The 12,399-nt window shown below is 41.2% G+C and overlaps 9 non-coding genes across 9 annotated transcripts; 6 read left to right on the top strand and 3 right to left on the bottom strand.

The window, feature by feature from the left end:
• Positions 1–226: 226 nt before the first annotated feature.
• On the bottom strand, positions 227–298 carry trnae-uuc (transfer RNA glutamic acid (anticodon UUC)). The gene has a single exon. It is a non-coding gene; the product is annotated as a tRNA-Glu (tRNA).
• A 400-nt stretch (positions 299–698) lies between these two features.
• Positions 699–770, bottom strand: trnae-cuc (transfer RNA glutamic acid (anticodon CUC)). The gene has a single exon. It is a non-coding gene; the product is annotated as a tRNA-Glu (tRNA).
• A 114-nt stretch (positions 771–884) lies between these two features.
• trnap-cgg (transfer RNA proline (anticodon CGG)) lies at positions 885–956 on the top strand. The gene has a single exon. It is a non-coding gene; the product is annotated as a tRNA-Pro (tRNA).
• Positions 957–2,169: 1,213 nt separating this feature from the next.
• Positions 2,170–2,243, top strand: trnan-guu (transfer RNA asparagine (anticodon GUU)). Its single transcript has one exon. It is a non-coding gene; the product is annotated as a tRNA-Asn (tRNA).
• Positions 2,244–2,492: 249 nt separating this feature from the next.
• On the top strand, positions 2,493–2,565 carry trnaa-agc (transfer RNA alanine (anticodon AGC)). Its single transcript has one exon. It is a non-coding gene; the product is annotated as a tRNA-Ala (tRNA).
• A 1,123-nt stretch (positions 2,566–3,688) lies between these two features.
• trnat-cgu (transfer RNA threonine (anticodon CGU)) lies at positions 3,689–3,764 on the top strand. The gene has a single exon. It is a non-coding gene; the product is annotated as a tRNA-Thr (tRNA).
• A 700-nt stretch (positions 3,765–4,464) lies between these two features.
• On the top strand, positions 4,465–4,538 carry trnan-guu (transfer RNA asparagine (anticodon GUU)). Its single transcript has one exon. It is a non-coding gene; the product is annotated as a tRNA-Asn (tRNA).
• Positions 4,539–5,018: 480 nt separating this feature from the next.
• On the top strand, positions 5,019–5,090 carry trnad-guc (transfer RNA aspartic acid (anticodon GUC)). The gene has a single exon. It is a non-coding gene; the product is annotated as a tRNA-Asp (tRNA).
• Positions 5,091–11,610: 6,520 nt separating this feature from the next.
• trnag-gcc (transfer RNA glycine (anticodon GCC)) lies at positions 11,611–11,681 on the bottom strand. Its single transcript has one exon. It is a non-coding gene; the product is annotated as a tRNA-Gly (tRNA).
• Positions 11,682–12,399: the final 718 nt, after the last annotated feature.

Raw genomic sequence — 12,399 nt, 5'->3', positions numbered from 1 at the left:
TTCGTGTTTTCACTTACTGTTAAAGTAAAAAAATCAAATTTTAATTCATCCAAGTGTAATTAGTTGTTATGTAATACATATTATATACATAAAACAACTTTGTCCCCAAACACACCTAACAGCAGTAGAGGTGAAAGAAAAGACATTTCTGTCAGAAGTGGGATTCGAACCCAAAGAGGATGTAGATCAGTGGTAGACGTTCATTGGTCCGTTGTTGTAAAGCAAATTCCCATACCGGGAGTCGAACCCGGGCCGCCTGGGTGAAAACCAGGAATCCTGACCGCTAGACCATATGGGATTCGAAGACACTGGATTTAGGCGCCAGTCTCTGCAGCGGCGTGGGTTCGAATCCCACCACTGCCAGTTTGCCCCAGCTGTGCGGTACGCTCGCCCACTGAGCTACATCCCCTGCATGGTGTGGTAGCTTTAGCAGCTTGACGGGACTCCATTGATGATGGCTTTTATCGAGGTTGTGCATGTGCGCAACTCAAGGTGAACATACTCAGAGTTGATTGAACCAACTAAGATCAGCTGTTCTGGAACCAGATACTTAGAGTTTCTCATCTCAGAGTAAGTCAACTCAGAGTTCAGGGATAGACTCAAAGTTCGTTGAAACTCCTACCTGAAATACCCCCCAGGTGCGTGACGACATATTTATGCTCTGGGGTCAATCACCTGTATTTTTCAGTAAAACCACTTTCCCTGACCGGGAATCGAACCCGGGGCGCGGCGGTGAGAGCGCCGAATCCTAGCCACTAGACCACCAGGGAGTGTGTGGGTGCCGAATGTTGTAGTTCTGTGTGAGATTTTTTTTGATGACTGAAAAGTTTTCCCCCTCAGAACATTTTAAATTCCATAAACCTTGTGCTGTACCTCCTGCTTCAGGCTCGTTGGTCTAGGGGTGTGATTCTTGCTCCGGGTGCGAGAGGTCCCGGGTTCAAATCCCGGACGAGCCCGTTGTCATGTTGCATGGCACATTTATCAGACAGTAATCTTTAAGGTGGAGTCAGAGACATATTAGAACATAACAACAGTGCAGGAGAAGGAAGGGAGTTGATATATTTAGACTTCTTCATTTTTAAATTGCAAAACTTGCTTCAGCTAAACTCTCCTCCATTTAAACTCAAATCTGTGAAAAACTTGTGACATGCCCAAACAAATTCCACATGGCCAAATCCACCAGGGCTTGCATTAACCGAGAATTCTCCGTCATTGATGGATTTTTTTTTTCTTAAAGATTTGACGCACAAAATAAACAAATCATCATCATCAAGATCACAGGTTGGTAACATCACCTGTAAGGAGAGTGGAGCAGTGGAAGAGTGCTGGGCCCAAAACCCAGAGGTGGATGACGGAAACCATCCATCCCAAAGTCTTGTGGAGAATGTGGGCATCGATCCCACATTCTGACATGCTAGCATGCAAGCTAAGCTTTGGGAAAAGGCCCCTTTAACAATCTCTGAGTTCACCGTCAACAGGTTTCAAAGATATTTAGAAAATCATTTACGATCGCCTTAAATCGATCATTTGCATTGCTGACCGTCAAGTAACTTCTAAGGTATACGTGTATGCATGATGTCCTCGCGTATGAATGAATGTTTCACTGATGCAGATCCTGACATTTTCCAGCTAAATGACAAGACATCCAGTGTGTTAGTTAGTAGCAGAGGATGGTTTCGATCCATCGACCTCTGGGTTATGGGCCCAGCACGCTTCCGCTGCACCTCTCAAAAGATATCACGTTCTGAGATGCTGCATGTGGTCAGTATGGGGATTGAACCCATGACCTTGGTGTTATCAGCGCCACACTCTAACCATTGCCGTTAGCTGTGTATGAGGGAGCTGAGCTGCAGACCATTCAGTGTTTAGTGGGTTCGGGTTTTGTTCACAGGGTAGTGTGGCCGACCGGTCCAAGGCGCTGCACCAACGAGCCCTTGACACACGTGTGAGAGGTAGCTGGATCGATGTCCACATTCGTCACAAATCCATGACTGTGGTGTTATTAGCACCACGCTCTAACTTGATGAAGATTTGACCATTTTGTGGACTGAACTTTCATCAAAGGCTTGCAGAGAAACAACACGGTAAAGCAAAGTAAGGAGTTGGCTCAATCAACATTTAGGATAATTCTAGCTGGAACTGCAGACTGGAACATGGATAAGTCAATGTGTCTCTTTGGCGCAATCGGTCAGCGCGTTCGGCTGTTAACCGAAAGGTTGGTGGTTCGAACCCACCCAGGGACGATCTTTGTTTTTAAGCTGATTACAACCACTACATGTTGATATAGTCTTTCCTCGACTACAGGCTGTAAAAAAGAAGTAGGTAACCAGAGACCAAACTCCTCAACATGAAGTTGTGTGTGTGTGTGCATGTGAATTCATGCACATGAGTGGCAATTGAATTATTTTGAACTCTCTCGAAATAGCTTTGAAACCTGTTGATGTTGTTAAAGCGGCCTTTTCTCAAAGCTTAGCTTCCATGCTAGCATTGCAGGGGAATTAGCTCAAATGGTAGAGCGCTCGCTTAGCATGTGAGAGGTAGTGGGATCGATGCCCACATTCTCCACAAGACTTATGCTCTTTGGAAATACAGCAACAAGTGAACTAATCACAGCAAGTCGTTGGTTTTTTTGTATGGATTTGTGGCAGAGGTTACAAAATTAAGGAGGTCGAGGAGGTCAGTGGATCAGCAACAACCACAAAATTACTGTTTCTCTTGTCCAGAGATTGCAATGATAATTTTGTGGTTCATGGTGTTGATGCAGAGACAGAACTTCACAACTCTCTGACAGAGAAGCTGGATGCTGCTGTTGTGCATTTAAACAGGAAAATAGTGAGATGACACCTGTTGTGTCATTCTTTATACTTGTCTATGCAGAGCGGTGAAATGGTCCATAGAAGTCTAATATATCATCAAAGCATGTTAAAGGAACTGAGGTTCGAGTCCCAACCACTAAATTATCATTATTAACTAAAGCTGTGCCAAGTATAAGGCTCAAACTCATGACCTTCAGATTATGAGACTGACGTGCTGCCTACTGCACCAAATGTTTCAAGTAACCCAAATAGGAAAGTTCCTTATTGACAGCATTGTTGCGCTTTGCTACATCTGAGCTAAAGATACAAATAAACTAATATAAATTGGCTTTTATTTTGAAATGCTTGTGTGGTGCGACTGCTCTTGTTCTTTCTGTAGCTGAAAGCATTAACGAGTTGAAACGCAGCAAAACATATTAAATGATAAAAGTAAAAATACAAATACAATAAAAAATTGTACGGTCCATGGTGTAATTGTTAGCACTCTAAATTTGTCATTCATAACAGTTTTAGATTTAATTAAACAATTCAAGATTGTTGTGTGTGTGTTGTGGATGAAAAATCTGCATAAAATGGGAATATGATTGCTTGACAATCAAGGGTTAGGACTGAAAACACTAAAGCCTGTGGCTCCCTGTGGTAGAAATGGACAGCAGTTGTTGGACTAATGATAACTCAGCTGTTACTGAATCATATGTACAGGCTGAATGAGTACAGCTGAGTTAGATGTAACAAACTTAAGTTTCCAAGGAGGACTCTGCTAATCATGTTTATTAAATGTTGTTTAAGAACAGTTGAGTAGAGTGCTGTGGATGTGAGATGTTGTAGTGTATGATCAATCTGATCCTCTGTATATAGATGTACATCAGAGTGGTGCTGTGGCTTAGCTGGTCAAAGCACCTGTCTCGTAAAAACAGGAGATCCTGGGTTCAAATCCCAGCAGTGCCTCATTCATAATGTAAGATGTTGTAGATAGGAAACACTTACACATTGGAAGTGCATGTTCTACCACTCTGGCAGCATTAGCTACCCAGACAGCTTCTGAGCTCCTGCAACACCGATCTGTCTGATGAATGAGATGAGATTGGATGAGATGAGGACATTGATGATGCTGCTGAATTTAGGTCACCTGCACTGATGTCAACAGTCAGAGCTCCATACACAATAAGAGTACTGAAGAAAAATACTTTAAACATGAGCTCTGTGTCACATTCATGCAGCTTGTATTCATTCCATCAGAATGAACCTTCACCTGTTAAGGTAACAGTTTGGTCACAGTCAAAGCTCCCATTTGGGGAGAGACACAGCTGAGTGCTGTTGTTAGGACTCTAAGAGGATGAGAGCACTCACTGGTGCTCAGTTATCATTATTAAGGCCGGTGACAGGGACACACCTTTAGTTCCACTTCCAGGTCATGGAAGCAATAATGAGAAGTCATTTCTACTGTGTGCTGTGCTGAAATAGCTCATTTGGGGGAGCGAACAAAAGGACCCACAACAGCTGCTGAAACCCAGGATTGAAACAGGGACCTTTAAATCTTTAATGTAACGCTCTCCCAAACAGGCAGGATCTCTGTGAGACACAAAAGGAGCAACATTTAGGATAATTATAGCTGGAACAGCAGGCTGTAACAGGAACTGGTCAACTTGTCTCTGTGGCGCAATCGGTCAGCGCGTTCGGCTGTTAACCGAAAGGATGGTGGTTCGAGCCCACCCAGGGACGTGTTTTGTTTAATTCACTGGTATTATAGTTCACACATGGAAGAACGGAGGGTTTTTAAGTTGATGCTCAGTTATCTCCATCTAGTGGACAGATGGTAGAAGTTGAAAAGAGGAAGTGACTTTTCCTCAGATCAAACTGTTGAAGGAGAACGAGCAGCTTCTTCCTCACTGACTCACTCAACCTCTGTCTCCTGGGTTTGGATTTAGGTCTGGGTCTGGGTCTGGGTCTAAGACCAGGTGGGCCTGCTCAGAGTCTCTGTGTTGGATGTGAGCTGCTGAAATCTCTGAACACCATGACACAGATAATATCAGTCTGATGTGTCATCTGTAATCCAGATGTTGTCAGCAACAAACAGATGTTCCTGACAGAAGCTGTGCTGATGATGATTCTGGATATAAACTGGGAGGAAAGAACTTTATTCTCCAGTTGTTTTTCCACGAAGGAAGTGACTTTATATCACGTGATGTTTCTCTGTCCAGCTCCTCGTTAGTATAGTGGACAGTATCTCCGCCTGTCACGCGGAAGACCGGGGTTCGATTCCCCGACGGGGAGAGTACGTGTGTTTTTCTTGAATAGCTCTGTGACAGAAGTTAACTCTCTCTGCTCAGCGGCGTCCTGCTCGCAGACAGCAGTTTTATTTTGAAAACCAACCGGATTCTCTTTGCTTTAGAAAGTCCAACTTCCTGCCTGTCTCATGTAAAGACAGAACAGCAGATCTGAGTTAGTTAGATCAACTCGGAAACTACGGTGGCTGGTAAGTGCAAAACAACATTACTAAGTGCGAAACACTTTTACAAAGCGTGAAACAAATGTCCATGTTGGGAAACATTTTTACATTTTATTAAACAAAATTACATAATAAAAACGCTCTTACCACAGACAAAATAAATTTATATTTTAAAAAACAAATTTACAAGTGGCAGAACACTTTTACAAATCCCGAAACAAATTTCCAAACGACACAATCTTCCGGAAGGGGAATGTACCAAATGCCGGAAGTGATCCAGAAGAAGATTGACTGTGACCTCAAAAAGTTTGTATCGGTTTGTGTGGCGGGAAAACTTTGCGGAGTGAAAGTTTATGGCAGCATGGAGTAAATGATGTTTTGGCCGTTTTTTGGAAACAACTTGAGCCAATTTACGCGGTTGTGTTTTCCGTGCGGACGATCTGTAGAATGTTTAACGTTGATGAACGGACCAGACGGAAGGAGCACGCGCACAGGAGACATCTAATAAACAGCCGGAAAATGCTAAACAAGCTAAGTGTAGCATCGCGCTAACTAGCTGAAGCCGCTGTCAGACATGCAGTGAATTAAAGTGCACCGTTTCATTTAGCAGCCAATCGTTGTCTTCACGAAATAGCGACGCGTTTAGTTAGTATGCGTAGCTAGTTTTTATTTATTTATTTTATTTTAGGCGTATATTTATGCTAAATGCACAATTGTTGCTGATTGTTTTAGATGCTGCTAACTTTCTGTTTTGATGCGGAACTCCGTTCATTCCAGCAGAACAACCATGAACATCATATAAACAATTCATGGAGGACAGAAAGTCAAAGTCAAAAGAACTGTGGGCCGAAAGGAAACAGGTCCAGGTACGTGTGTGGATATATCTGTAAAATATGGAAGTAAATATGTGTGTGTGTGTGTGTGTGTGTGTGAAATGAATGATATTTTTTTTTCTTATTTTAGCAGATAAACATGGATTGATGGCGCCACATGGAGCTGATTTAAAAGCTCAGAGAGGGAAAACACTCCCATTATATACAGATCCGGAGGTAGCAGCACCTGATCTACTGAAGCATGATGTGAAGTTTACACGGTGCAAACATCAGCCTGCGGACTCTTAAAAGGATGATTCCTCTCCAAACGCCATCAGGTTGGAACTTCGTGGACCTGGACAACTGTTTGGCTATCGGACGATGTGGCAGGTACTCAGACAAAAGTCCAATCTTCGAGTGAAGAGAGATGATGTGATGAATGAGAGAGCACGCAGAAGGTTTCTAAGAAGAAGCTGCTACTCAATGGGAGCGAACTGTATGTGGCATGCAGATGGTTCTGATAAACTGGCTCTCTCAGGACGCATGGATGGATTTTTTCACCTAAAGTGCTGTGGCTCCAATGTGGACCGACAAATAACAAGAAGCCAACAGTGATCGCTGAGAATCTCCTCTCATGAGACTGAGGACTGATTGTGGCACGGAGAATGGCATTATGGCTGCCATTCAGTCTCCCCTACGCCTCCATCATGATGACTGCTGCTCTGGGCCGTCCAGCCACATGTATGGCTCATCCACGAATAAGCAGCGTGTTGAATCCTGGTGGGCCATATTTAGAAGGGGAAGGTAAGTGGCCTTCATGAAGTCATTTTATTATGACTGACCTTTCATTTGATTTTTATCTTTATGTTCTATCGCAGATGAACTCCTCTAAACATATATAATAATTGAGGCTGTGACTTTAACGCGTTCGTTTCAATTCATTCATTACAAAGCCTTTAATGAATTAGATTTTTTTTAATGGAGTCCCACTTCTACTAATAATATATATTTTCTTCTGATTCTATCCATTTCTACAGGTCTCAGTTCTGGATGGAGTTGTTTGCTGGATACTTCAACGGGAGCCATGAGCATCAGTGCCTTCTGAGATGTTGCTATGGTGATGTTGGATGAGTGTGTGAGACTGTGGAACAGTCACAGGATTCACACTTCCAGAACAGCGTCAAGTCCAATGAACTGTACTGCTGACCACACAGGTAATATTGGTGATGATTGATATTTCCATGTTTGTTTTATTATTATTTTATTGCTTAAATGTAAATAAATAATATAAATGCTATTTATTCTATCTAACAGATTTGGCTCCACAGACTGGATTTGAGATTGAACCAGCTGATTTGGATGCTGTTCCAGAGGCGAGCCTGTCAATAGCTCCATGTGGGGACTCAAACATGCAGGAGGACTTTGACTTTGTTATGGAGCACAAACAACTACAGAAGCCAGAGAACTGGGAGTCTGCAACAGAACTGTACATGAAGCTGAAAGAAACTGCTCAGCTGTGAGTCAGTGACAAAGGGAATTTTCCCTTCACACATTATCAAGTGCTTCCTCATTGGAGTTTCTGTCCTATTTCTATTTTATTTATTTTTTAAATTAATTAATTTTTTTAATATACATGTCAAGAGCCATGAGATGACTGTGCTGTGATTTGGTATTAGACAAGTAACACAGAATTGAATCAAATATTGTTTTTCTGTTTTGAAATAGTTTGGAAAAACTCATAACCAATCTATCACAGATGCAATCAGAAGGAAATATTTGCAATTTTTTTATTGTTTGTAAACATAACATTTGCATTCCCATTGTTTCATTTCTTCAGATGAACAGGTACCAGAATCATTTGGAAACATCACAAGGAAAAGTGAACGACAAGCTTTGAAATCTGATTTGGAGTGGTGGAACACTGCAGTCTGTCTGAACACAAAGTGTCACAGCTTCATTTGTTCTGAGTTTGAAATCAATTGATAAAAACTATAGCAAAGTAATGAGTCCTATATTTTTGTAAGTATGGAATACAAAACTTTTTGAAATTAGTTTTGTCTAAAACTTAACAGTGAAAATCTTAACTGTGTGGAGAGAAAAAAAACAAACAAAAAAAAAAACACCTTTTCGGAGTCTGGTCTTGAGGGGTGATCCAGTTACCAATTACAAGTTACAGTCACAAGTCCATGTGTGACTTAAACACAGTGTGTGAATCTAGGAGTGCTAATTTCAATGTGTTTGAACATGTATATGGAACTGGGAATGGAGAGTCATCCAGGAACTCTATTCTTGGTGATGGTTCCAATCCGGACGGGGGAGGTGAAGTCAGCCCAGCTGCAAACATCAAAACATCCTCCAGAGACACAGCAGCCTGACCTTCTGCAAAGAAAAACCTTCAGTTACATCTTGGCAATGTATTTTCTCAACAAATTCTAAAAAAAATGTGATTTACAAACCTTCACAATCAAAGACACAGTCCGCCCAGTAGCCCAAAGTTTGACTTTCTTTAAGTCTCCTCTTACTTCCTGATGGACTGAGGTCAGGTTTGAAGAGTCTCAAGTTCCAGACCAGTGAGTGGCTTTTCAGAGTGGCACAGGACAGGGGCCAGCAAAGTAGGCTGTTGCTGCAGTGCAGTCAGAAACTGAAGAGCTGAAAGACCATCTTTGAATCTAAAAAGTGACCACAAACATTGTTTCACATTTAAATGACCTAAAGAAACTTCAATGTTTTCTAAAATGACTATCCACCCAAACATATAGAAATGAGTAAAAATGGTTGTGTTGAACATTACTGATTTAAAGAAGAACTCTGTGTCTTGCTTTGCACTTGGCAGGGTAAATGTTTATGAAAAATAGTTCAAGCAACAAAGCGTATGTCATGTGATATATAAAGTTAATAATCATTAACCATTAGTGTTGTTTACATCTAACCCTGTTCATACCATTTGCATTGTACACCAAGAACTGATGTCCTTCTGGTCCATCAGAAATGAGCCGGTCTTTCAGATGTTTCATCAGTAGAGTTAAAAACTCTCGTCTCGGCCCACCTGTGTCAATTCCTTCTTCCAAAACAGCATCATCTGTGAATTTTACCAGCATGTCACAGGTTTCAGAATATGTTGAACATCTTACAAATGCAAATATCTTTAATCAATAAATTAGAATTCAGTGAGTCACTGTTGTTTTTTTACTTACCTGTAGTAAGTACTCCTGACTGGATTTGTTTCAGGTGGATCCAGATCCTCAGTGTCAGATATTACTATCTGAAAAACAAATGAAAATGTCTCAAACAACACACTGAAAGCAAAGAACATCAGGCTGCCATAATCTGCCTTAATACCTGTCCAGGCTGAGCTGTGGATGAATCTCTGAAACATGATAAAATTGATAAACTGATGAACTTTATGATACAGAGTATAACAGAGCTTTGAGTAACATTCAGAGGTAGAGAGGAACCAGAAGATTTATAAATAAGAGATGATTTTGTTGTAAATGATATCACACGTATGATCATTTCTACCACATGTTCATCACAATCACATCAACAACTTAAAGACAAATGACTTCTTTTGTAAAAACTAATACCTACCCTTTATCTTCAGGTTTGTGTGGGAGAACTGTGTTTTTTGGTTCAAAAACCTGAGAAGAAAAGCACACAATTGTCAGCAACTTTAAACAGCTTCCATTATTGTTCCCTCAGCACATACAGTATATATCAATGGTGAAAGGTTATCAGGGTGTCTGATTGGAATAGTAAATGCCAAATAATCAAGACTTAATGCTTGAAACCAAATGCAAATCTATCAATAAATAAATAAAAACTGAATCAAAGTACAAAATGTAAAAATGAACATACCACAGTGTCAGCTGCATTGAATTCAGCTGTGCTCCTCAATGTGATGACAATTTCAGAATCAGAGTCTGATGTATCAACCTCTGTAGTAAAAACAAACAACACATTATTAATTACGCTACATCAGAGTAAATAAATATGTAAAAATATTGAATGAAGAGATCCACAAACCTCCTCCAAAGTGTGTTTCTAGGCAAATGAAAAAAGTGCCTTTCCTATTTCCTTTTTATATTCTGCCAGTTTGAATGGGCTTTCTGACCCAGGCACATGGAGCACCTCTGAACAGTCTGGATACAAAAGAAGGTCTGCTCCTTCATCCATCTTCTTGTTAAATGTTCTCATTTCTTGGACAGCTTGCTTCAGTAGATCAGGTGCTGCTACCTCCGGATCTGTATATAATGGGAGTGTTTTCCCTCTCTGAGCTTTTAAATCAGCTCCATGTGGCGCCATCAATCCATGTTTATCTGCTAAAATAACAAAAAGATATCATTCATTTCACACACACACACATATTTACTTCCATATTTTACAGATATATCCACACACGTACCTGGACCTGTTTCCTTTCGGCCCACAGTTCTTTTGACTTTGACTTTCTGTCCTCCATGAATTGTTTATATGATGTTCATGGTTGTTCTGCTGGAATGAACGGAGTTCCGTATCAAAACAGAAAGTTAGCAGCAGCTAAAACAATCAGCAACAATTGTGCATTTAGCATAACTGAAAGCCTAAAATCATAAAAAATAAATAAATAAATAAATAACAACTAGCAACGCTTACTAACTAAACGCGTTGCTATTCTGTGAAGACAAGATTGGCTGCAAAATGAAACGGTGCACTTTAATTCACTGCATGTCTGACAGCGGCTTCAGCTAGTTAGCGCGATGCTACACTTAGCTTGTTTAGCATTTTCCGGCTGTTTATTAGATGTCTCCTGTGCGCGTGCTCCTTCCGTCTGGTCCGTTCATCAACGTTAAACATTCTACAGATCGTCCGCACGGAAAACACAACCGCGTAAATTGGCTCAAGTTGTTTCCACAAAACGGCCAAAACATCATTTACTCCATGCTGCCATAAACTTTCACTCAGCAAAGTTTTCCCGCCACACAAACCGATACAAACTTTTCGAGCTCACAGTCAATCTTCTTCTGGATCACTTCCGGCATTTGGTACATTCCCCTTCCGGAAGATTCTGTCGTTTGGAAATTTGTTTTGCCACTTGTAAATTAGTTTTCTAAAATGTAAATTTGTTTTGTTTTTCTTATGTAATTTTGTTGAATAAAATGTAAAAATGTTTCCCCAACATGTAATTTTTTTTTGACGCTTTGTAAAAGTGTTTGGCACTTTGTAATTTAGTTTTGCACTTACCGGCCACCGTATCAAACAGAGCAGGAACACTAAAGTAAGGGGCGGGGGGTGAAAACGACAGGAGGGTTAAAGAGCAGATTCTCTCTGAGGGGACGGATGTTGCCACAATACACAGTGTGTGTGCCATCACATGTGGAAGATGTGTGCAGACTGAAGCCTTGGTCTGCCACCAGCTCAGAGGGGCCTGCACTTCTACTGACCACCAGGGGGCTCCACTGGTTGTTTCACAAAGTCACAGCGTGTTGGAGTCTATCAGGGTATTTTCCAAGCAGCACTGTGTTTCTAACATCTGGATGTTGGTAAAAAGTTACTCTGCATTGGCCGGGAATCGAACCCGGGCCTCCCGCGTGGCAGGCGAGAATTCTACCACTGAACCACCAATGCTTATTTAACCGTCAATGCTTAAAATGGTAGCAGGAACTAAAGTGTGAAAATAATGATGAACAAAGTGTCACACAGAGAGGCTGCAGCCTGGTGTGGACTATAACGTCAGAAAATGGATCAGTCTGTGACACGGAGCACTAAAGTTGGAAGGCTGAGTTCAGCTTCAGCTTCTTTCATGTTCTCCCTGTGAAAGAAAGAAGGTGAACATGAGCTTGATATGAGAACACAGCAGTGTGCATCATGGTGCTCATGTTCATATAGAAAGAAGGAGGAAAAGCAGCAGCTCTGGTTTGCTGTTTCACTCCCTTTCCCTCCCCGCTATGAGCTGTCACTCACCCACAGCACATACTGTAGACTGGTTCACAGTCAGACTCATGATTCATGACTCATTGGTTCAGAGTGGAACTCATGAGTCCCAGTTCAGCAGCAGCACATTCACACACTGAGCTGAGAGTCTGCTGCACGACTCCGGCAGTAAATTATGGGACTGTATTATATCAATCTTTTAAACTTTATTTATAAAGCACTTTTCAAACAATTTACAATGTTGCACGAAGTGCTTCACACATTAAAATATAAAAATAAAGAAGACAATATCCCCCACCTGGACCAGATCACAATCCAGACAGACAGAGACACTCAGATTAAAGCAGGACTTTGTTTGTCGCATCAATCAAAAACAAAAAACAAAAAAAAAAAAACAACAACAACAAAAAAA

Source organism: Echeneis naucrates, chromosome 2, assembly GCF_900963305.1.
Source record: "Echeneis naucrates chromosome 2, fEcheNa1.1, whole genome shotgun sequence".
Lineage (NCBI taxonomy): Eukaryota > Metazoa > Chordata > Actinopteri > Carangiformes > Echeneidae > Echeneis > Echeneis naucrates.
The sequence above is the reverse complement of the archived record's forward strand: the minus strand, read 5'-3'. Positions and strand labels throughout refer to the sequence as shown.